General features: G+C 40.6%; 1 long non-coding RNA gene across 1 annotated transcript; it reads left to right on the top strand.

Annotated features, from left to right (window-relative positions):
* The first annotated feature begins 8,720 nt into the window (after positions 1-8,720).
* Positions 8,721-9,394, top strand: LOC119423111. Its single transcript, XR_005187438.1, has 3 exons — positions 8,721-8,759; positions 9,122-9,277; positions 9,373-9,394. It is a non-coding gene; the product is annotated as an uncharacterized LOC119423111 (long non-coding RNA).
* The last annotated feature ends 31 nt before the right edge of the window (positions 9,395-9,425 follow it).

Below are 9,425 nucleotides of genomic sequence, written 5' to 3'. Positions count from 1 at the left end.
ATCCTAGCTTCACCATATGACTAAGAACAATACTGACACCTAGTGGCTAAAACTGGTATTGACAGTCATAGCATTACAATAACTACATCTTACAAGTTATGGGGTGTAAAATATTGATTAAAAAAATAAAATAAAATAAATAGAGAACAAAGGAGCAAACCATATAATGAGAAACCTAAGACAATAAGCTTTCAGAGATCTGTTGTGAGATGATTATAACAGTTTTCCAGTTTTTTATCTATTTAATGAAGAATACTATGATTTAAATTCATTCATGAAACAGGGGAAGGAGGGCTCCACTTACTACAGTATACTGGAAGTATGCATTTATGGCATCAGAGAAAGCTGAGCTTAGGTTATCCACATAAAATAAAATGGCATCAGCATCAAAAAAAGGAATGTTAAGTCTGAGATTAATCCAGTTTCTAATTTCCGTCCAAAAATTTGTGAATATTGACATGAAAAAAAATGCTCCAGAGATTCATGGTCTGACATACAAAAGGCACACAAATCAACACCAAACTCAAATCTTCTTTCAAGTAACACGGCTAAGATATATATTTTAAAATGAGTCTCCTTCACTTCAGAATGTATGGGCCATTTGACAAATATGGAATGAGCAAAAATCATTAGGGTTTCATATTTTGTATTGGGAAGTTTTTTTGAAAGATTCTCTATTCATAGTAAAAAAAAATAATGCCTTCATTAATTATCTTGTTGCACTTGAGCTCAACTAAGTTACAGTCATACAACTTTAATGTGGGCATCGAAACAGTCACCTTTGGGTATACAACGACATTTCTCATTGATTGAATCAATGCTAAAGGAAGCACTTTGTATACCTTCTTAAAATTTTTAGAACAACTAAGATTATGTTTTTCAATAAAGGATGAGAAATTCAAAAGATCTCCATGACAATCTAAAACGTACTTCACAAAAATCATCCATCCATTATCTTCTGCTTATTCCGAAGTCAGGTCGGGGGGGCTGCAGCTTGAACAGGGAGGCCCAGACATCTCTTTCCACAGCCACCTCTTCCAGCTCTTCTGGGAGGATTCCAAGGTTTTCCCAGGCCATCTGAGAGACATAGTATGTCCAGCGTGTCCTGGGCCTTCCCCGGGGTCTCCTCACAGTCGGACATGCCTGAAGCTAGGGAGGCGACCAGGGGGCATCCTTACCAGATGCCCGAACCACCTCAACTGGCTCCTCTCGACGTGGAGGAGTAGCGGTTCTTCTCTGAGTCTCTCCTGGATAACTGAACTTCTCACCCTATCTCTAAGAGAGAGTCCAGTTACCCTGTGGATGAAACTCATTTCAAGCGCCTGTATCCACAATCTCATTATTTTAGTCACTACCCAGAGCTCATGACCATAGGTGAGGGTAGGAAAGTAAACCGACTGGTAAACAGAGAGCTTTGCCTTACAGCTCAGCTCTCTCTTCACCACAACAGACTGGCACAGAGTCTGCAATACTGCAGATGCTGCACCAATCCATCTGTCAATCTCATGTTCCATTCTTCCGTCACTCGTGAACAAAACCCCGAGATACTTGAACTCCTCCACTTGAGGCAGAAACTCACCCTCGACCCAAAGAGAGCAATCCACCCTTTTCCGGTTGAGGACCATGGCCTCAGATTTGGAGGTGCTGATTCTCATCCCAGCCGCTTAACACTCGGCTGCGAACTGCTCGAGTGAAAGCTGAAGATCATGGCACGATGACGCCAACAGGACCACATCATCTGCAAAGAGCAGAGATGGAATCCTGAGGCCACCGAACTGGCAAAAAGTTATGAACAGAATCTGTGACAACGAGCAGCCCTGGCGGAGTTCAACTCCAACCCTGAAGGGGTCCGACTTACTACTGGCAATGTGAACCAAAGTCTTACACTGTTTGTATAGGGACCGAACAGCCCATAACAACGGGCCCCCAATCCCATACTCATGGAGCACCCCCCACAGTGTACCCCGAGGAACATGGTCGAATACCTTCTCCAAGTCCACAAAACACATGTAGACTGGATGGGCAAACTCCCATTACTCTTTGAGGAACCTAGTGAGGGTAAAGAACTGATCCAGTGTTCCACAGCCAGGACGGAACCTGCATTGTTCCTCCTGGGTCTGAGGCTCGACCAACAATTGGACGCATTTCTCTAGTACTCCTGAAGAGACCTGACCAGGGAGGCTGAGGAGAGTAATGCCCCAGTAATTGGAGCACACCCTCCGGTCCCCCTTTTTGAAGACGGGAACCACCACCCAGTCTGCCAGTCCAGCGGCACTGCCCCCTATGTCCACGAGATGTTGCAAAGTTGTGTCAACCAAGACAGCCCCACAACATCCAGAGCCTTTAGGAAATCAGGGTGAATCTCATCCACTCCCGGAGCCCTGCTGCCTTGGAGCTTTTTAACTACCTCAGCGACCTCAGCCACGGTTATGGACAGACCAACCACAAAGTCCCCAGACTCAGCTTCCTCCATGGAAGACGTGCTGGTGAGATTGAGAAGGTACAAGAAGTATTCCTTCCACCTCCTGATGACCTTACTGGTTGAGGTCAACAGCAGTCCACTTTCACTGAACACAGTGCTGCTTTCCCCTCCTCAGCTGCCTGATGGTTTGCCAGAATCTCCTCGGAGTCGAGCGAGAGTCTCACAAAAATAATACATTTATCATACCAATCTTTTCTAAATACTGACTTTTTACCAACTATGATTGCTCTCTTATTCCATAAAGTAGATCCATGAGGTGAGAAATTATATTGAAATATAATTTTCCAGAAATGAAGAATTTGTTTGTGGAAATATGAAAGTTTAATTGGAATCTTAACAACTTCAAAGTTACACTTGGCAAGAAATTCAATTCCTACTAACTGCTTGAAAATGGAACCAGGGATATAAAACCACATTGAATGTTCTTGTAGAATAAAGATTTTAACCCATTTGGTCTTAAATGTTCCATCCATGGCTTCAAAGTCCAAGTCCACCAGTAGAGGGAGGCAGTGAACCAGCAGCTGAAGAGGAGCTACCAGGAGAAAACTTCTCTCATGGAAAGGCAGGACAGAAAAAGAGAGACAGTACAGGTCTAAGGTCGGAACACTCCTCCCCTTAAAGCATAGGCCTATATACCATACCACTTTACTTATAAAGCACTTAAAACAGCAACAAGGCCAAGCAAAGCGCTAAACAACAAAAACAAAGGACACAGGATTAAAAACATAGATCCAAATGGAAAAAGATGACAACTGAATGGCTAACATTGTAGAATACAGTTAAAAACAAAATTACACAGTGTCAAAAGTCAGGGAATAAAAGTGGGTTTTTAAACGAGACTTAAAAACAATAAGAGAGGGAGCCTGTCTGACATGCAGTGGTAACTCATTCCACAGTCTTGGACCTGAAACAGAGAAAGTACTGTCACCTCTGAACCTCAAACGAGTGCCTGGAACCAATAGAAGCACCTGGTCTGCTGACCTCAGAGAGCACTGTGGCACATATGGCTGCAGCAGATCAGTGAGATAAAGAGGGGGCAGAACTGTTCAGAGATTTAAAAGCATACAGAAGGATTTTGAACTGAAATTGAAAGTGAACCGGGAGCCAGTGCAGGGAGGCCAGAACTGGAGAAATGTGCTCTATTTTGCCTGTACCAGTTTAAAAATTGGGCCTCAGCATTTTGAACGAGTTGTAGGCGTGCGATGGTGGTTTGACTGATTCCAAACAGAAGCGTGTTGCAGTAATCGAGCCTGGATGTTATGAATGCATGTAATACTGCGAACTGTTTTCAGTTCATTTTTGAGAAAAACACAATATCATATGTTTATATCATAAACACAGTGTTACACCTCAAACCTGGACGATGTGTCTGTCATGGCATTTTCTGTCCCTTTATTGTGACGAAAGCCCAACTGGAAATCTTGGACATACGAGATAGGATCAAGAGGTGATTATGCAATTAAAATCAAAAAGGGCTGGTGCCAGAGATGTCCACTCTCGCCCATATTATTCACACTAGCAATCGAGCCGTTGACGACAGCTATTCGCCTGCATCTACGAATCCCAGGGATCACAGTGGGACCCACCGAACACAAAATCTCTCTGTTCGCGGATGATGTCATTTTATTTTTGACAGATCTAAAGAAGTCGATTCCAGCAGGAATGGAAGTGGTCCATGAATTTAGGAGAGTCTCAGGTTACAAAGTAAATAGTACTAAATCTTCTATTCTGTTATATAAATGAAAGGACTAATCCCAGCAGGGAAGTTATGCAATTTAAAGTAGTGGGAAATTTTGACTGGTGTTCAGATTTTCCCAGAACTGCAACAGGTTGTCAAATCTAACTATGAGCACTTCATGAAAACAACAACCGCTTCAATCAACAGGTGGACAACCCTGCCTATATCCATATTGGTAAGAGTTAATGTCCTGAAAATGAGTATATTACCAAAGTTACTGTACCTCTTTCAAAGTATTCCCCTTCCACTTCTTTCAGAATGATTTATTTGGCTTGAAAAACATTTTAGGCTTTATGTGAAACAATGGAAGTCTTAGGCTACGACTCATTTACCATTCGATAGAGGGGGGTTAAAGGGCCCCAACTTTAAATTATACTAATGAGCCACACAATTAAGGATTATCATGTTCTATTTTGCAGACTAAGATAATCCACACTGTGTAGAAATGGAGTCACACAATTTAAAATTAGCTCTTCCTTTATTTATACACAGCAAAAAAATAATAATAATTACAGAAACAAACCAAAAATTTTATTCTGAAAAATATGATTAGAGTCTGGCATGATGTTAGAAAATATCTCAAGGAGCCAAACTCTTTGTCACTCCAGGAAGGGCAGATGGGATGTTCAAGCCATGGGCAACGTTAGGATTAAAAAGGATGGTGACCTTTACCCATGAAATTCTGATATATGTTTGTCTTTTGGAGCGCATCCAAGTTTTAGACTCAATTAAAAAGCATTATTTTAAATTTCTTCAACTGAGAAGTTTTATCAAAGCAAATCACAGTAATCTTAACAAGCCTTTACACCACTGGAAAAAAATAATGGGTAGGAACAAATCAAGAAAGGGCATTATTTCAGACTTCTATAATCTACTGATCTCTAACGCACACTCAAGTCAAACACTTATGAACTGGAATGTGGACCCATCATCAAGAGAACAGGATTGAGAAAAGGTCTGCGCAAAACCCCACACAATGTAAATAAATAGCCATCTTAAATGGCTAATGCGCATGTATGTTACGCCTGTGCATTTAAATAAATACAATAATAATATCCCAGATTTTTACGTAAAGTGTAAATCTAAATGGACTTTAATATATGTGGGAATGCAGATAAATTAATGTATTTTGGAAGGAGGTGAAAAACTTATCTCAAACAAATTACACTGGATCCTAAATTGTTTGTATTAGCTTTACATCCTGAGAAGCTTAATTTTAGTAAAGCAGAATGTACTTTTATAGATATATGTTATCTGTAATAAAGTGTAAAGCTTTGGTTTGGAAGAACGTCAACAGACCTGGCGCCGCCCAGTGGTTAAAGCAGATGTTTTCTAATTTGCCACTGGAAAGAATAGTATTTATTAGGAAATACAAACAATATATTTTTGAGAAGATTTGGCGTTCTTTCATTAACTGTATGAAGGACTTGGACTTACCAGAGTGCTTGTTGGACTCTTGATTTGCTGGAACTTGCGGTGCGACAAGTTCAAGTAGATTTTATTGTCATTTTGTCACATGTGGTACATGAGGTGGAATGAAATTGTGTACACAGGGAATGAAAGGATGCTGAGTAGACATGTACAATTGTATCCAACTTGTTTGATAACGCTCAGTTATCCCTGTTGTTTTGAGAAGCTTTGCTTTTTGTTTTTATTTTGGGTTATTAAACTTTTTATTGTGGTTTTCATTTCTCCAACTAGGATTAGTTGAAGCCCCAAAGTGGGCTTATAGTTTCATGTTACTGTCATGTAGTAATTATAAAAGAAGCTTGGTCAGACTGGTACATGATTGTATATTCAAAGTGGAAAATCTCAATAAAAATATTTTGGTGAAATAAAAAGGGGGGATTATGGTCGGTGTACACAACAGTGGGTTAAAGGGCTGGAGCCACGGTACACCTCAAAGTGTTTGAGAGAGAGCAAAGAGGCATAAGTCTCTTTTTCAATTGTAAAATAGTTAATTTGATTTCTATTGAACTTACGAGAGAAAGAACAAACCAGATGATCAATGCAATTACTGTTATCCTGCAGCAGAACTGCACCAGCATCAACTTGAGTTTAAAAGGCTTGGATATCCTAACTGGGCCTTCCTGAAAGCAGAGAAGAAACCCAAACAGGTCTCCAGTCAGCCATCAGGTGAAAAGGAGGAACCCAGACCCAGACCAGTGGTCATTCCGTATGTTGAGGGAGTATCAGAGAAACTGAGACGTTTATTTTCTAAACGTAACGTCCCAGTGGCTTTTAAACCTCAACACACATTATGGCAAAGACTGGTTCATCCCAAAGATCCAGTCCCCCGGCACAAACAGTAATGTTGTGTATGTTGTTCAGTGTCAGGAGGGTGATCAGTCTTACATCGGGGAAACTAAACAGCTACTGGCCAAAAGGATGGCCCAGCACAGAAGATCAACATCATCAGGCCAGGATTCTGCGGTCTACACTCATCTCCAGGCCAGCGGTCACTCTTTCAGGGATGAAGATGTTCACATCCTGGACAGAGAGGAACGATGGTTTGAGAGAGGAGTAAAGGAGGCCATCTTTGTGAAAAGAAATCGTCCATCGTTAAACAGGGGTGGAGGCCTCCGGGTTCAACTGTCCCCCTCTTACACTGCTGTGATTGCTAGTATCACTCAACCCCCTGTGAATAGTAAACATCAGGACACTAACAAGCCCTTGTTAGACTGATGATCATGTCAACAACTAGTTCTGAATGTCAACAACAAAATGGTTGATCCACTATGAGAAGGTGCTATTTATAAGACTGAGTTTGTTGCAGCTCCACAGACTGAAGAAGTCTTTTGGACAAAAGATGAAACGGTTCAACAAGTTTTAAATTTACTATTTTTATTTATTCATTTTTATTTTAAATCTGTCTAGAGGACCTGACTTAACTTTGATAGATTTTGGTTAACACTTTTTTCTTGTAGCGTGAAAGAACTAAACTAAAGTGACCCAAGTGACTCGGTTCACTTTAGTGAGTGATTCAGTTTCAACCGGATCCATAAAATAAAACACATACAGGTTTACCAGCTCCAATCCATTGCCAGGCGGCTCCTTCGAGCTGTGGTTGCAAGGGGGCTCTTGTGGCAGCCACAGATGTTATCACATGACATCACTGGATATTGCCCCAAAGTTTATACAATTCAATTCAATTCAAAAATATTTTACTAATCCCAAAGGGAAATTAAGTGTTGTCATAGCTCATCATCCTGGTTTCATTCAAGAGTTGTTATAGATGCTGATAGCTGTGGGCTGGAAGGATCTTCTGCAGCGAATCTGAAGAATCTGGCCACAGATACTGATTTGTCTTCCCGGATCCAGCTTGCTGTCAGAACCAGCGGGCCTCTCAGTCCTCCAAGTGGCAGGACTGCCTGAACGCCGGACAGAATTCCTCCCTGAGCGATGGTCACTCCTCCCAGCAGTCTGCTGAGGTCCTCGTCACCACAGATAAGACAGCTGAAGGTGTCAGGGGATGATCCCGATCCTCCTGTTGTCACGAGCCAAGTTTCCCACCAGCTCCAGGATCTCAGGGGTCAGGTACTCGAGCACCACCAACAGGTTGATGGGAATTCGTCCATGGTGCCTTCTTTTCAACTCCTTTGGGATTGGGGGAGGTAGCTGAGTTTTTGTGCTGTTAATCAGCTGCTCCTTGTTGATAGAAACGCCTTGTTGCCATGGTTACGCATCATAACAAATGCCCCAAAAGTAAAAAGCTTTCAGTAAAAATCCTCCCAGCTGCACAGCATCTGATACCAGAGGAAATAATCATCTGAAAAAAGTGATTTACATCCAGAAAAAAAGAGGAATTCAAGTTTTTAAAAGCAATAACTCAGAATGAAAGTACCAGAGCTGCTCCAACATGCAGCCACACAGAGCGGCGCAATTCTGAAACAACGAAATGTCAATGTCAGTTTTATTTTGAAAACACATTCAAAACCCGCAACATTTACCAAAGTGCGTTGCAAGTTGGTGAAAACCACAAAAAAAAAAAAAAAAAAAAAAAAAAACACCATTAAAATTAATAAATAGAGCCCCTTCCACACAAAAATGACACTAACTGTTTATCTCTTTCTTAACACGCTCACTAATCTTTCTGGTTCTCTCGTCACAGGTTCACAAACACTCAACCAGTATTTCGTGATTTCTGTGAAAACGCAGGTAAGGAAAAAAAAATATGTCTCTGTTCATCTTTGTGTCTTTCTGTGAAGACAGAAAAATAAAAAAGTAACATTTTAAGCACAGAACAATAATGAAGATTATGAATTTTAGAAAAAAAAAATTGGATAAAACAAAGCAGGTAGATTAATTTCATTGAATAATTTCCGTGTTACCACAGTGAGCTCTGCTTCTGTTTATTTTCATTCATTCAACCTTTATTTCTACAGGCCGGTCTCACGGAGTCACGAGGACACATTTTCAAGAGAGGCCTGTTTATGATCAGCTGTAGGGACAGGACGTGTGTTCTTTTATGGCACGGTTACATAACCCGTCACCCTTTGTCCACATTCTGCAAACCTGCTTGAGGAAATAAAAATACAGGTAGGTTTCTGTTTACGGGGTTTGTGATAACATGTCCGGACACGTCTTTGAGAGCGAAATGCATTAGAAGCAAAATATGCCTAAATAAAACAATTGAACACATCGAATTAGTTTTATTTGTTTAAATAAGTTGTCTATATTCATAAATGACAGTTTGTTGTTTTCAAGCTGTTTGAATATGAATATTTACTCTACACATCAGCTATATAAAAATTAGCTCAAGCTACAGTACTAATTACAGATAATAAACCTAATTTAGCTGAGCCGTAAATGTTGCACTATCGCTCTTTAACAAATGTTCACCCGACACTCCTGCCTGCTGGGAGTTCAACTCTTACACACTTCCTCTTCTCACGTAATAGGTGTGTTCAGCTGAGATAAAAGCCTCCAGTATCGCAGAGCTCCAGAGAGACTGGCACCACCACTGAAGAGAGAAAACCAGCAGAGATGGGCAACTTCTTCTACTTCTCTGCTGAAACTTGGACCCTGCTGGTCGCTTTTATCACATTGCTCGTTGTGTAAGTGTTAAAACGTGTATTTATGTTTAAATCGTTACATTTAGTCTGTTAAATCTTTTTTTATTCATACACATTTTTTTTTTCTTTTCTAACAGGTATGCCTACACTGTAAGAAATGTCAGTAGAATTTACGTAGAAACTATGTAAA

This window comes from Nematolebias whitei, chromosome 16, assembly GCF_014905685.2.
Source record: "Nematolebias whitei isolate Nwh7 chromosome 16, NemWhi1, whole genome shotgun sequence".
NCBI classification, from domain to species: domain Eukaryota; kingdom Metazoa; phylum Chordata; class Actinopteri; order Cyprinodontiformes; family Rivulidae; genus Nematolebias; species Nematolebias whitei.
This window is presented reverse-complemented; position numbering and strand designations above follow the sequence as displayed.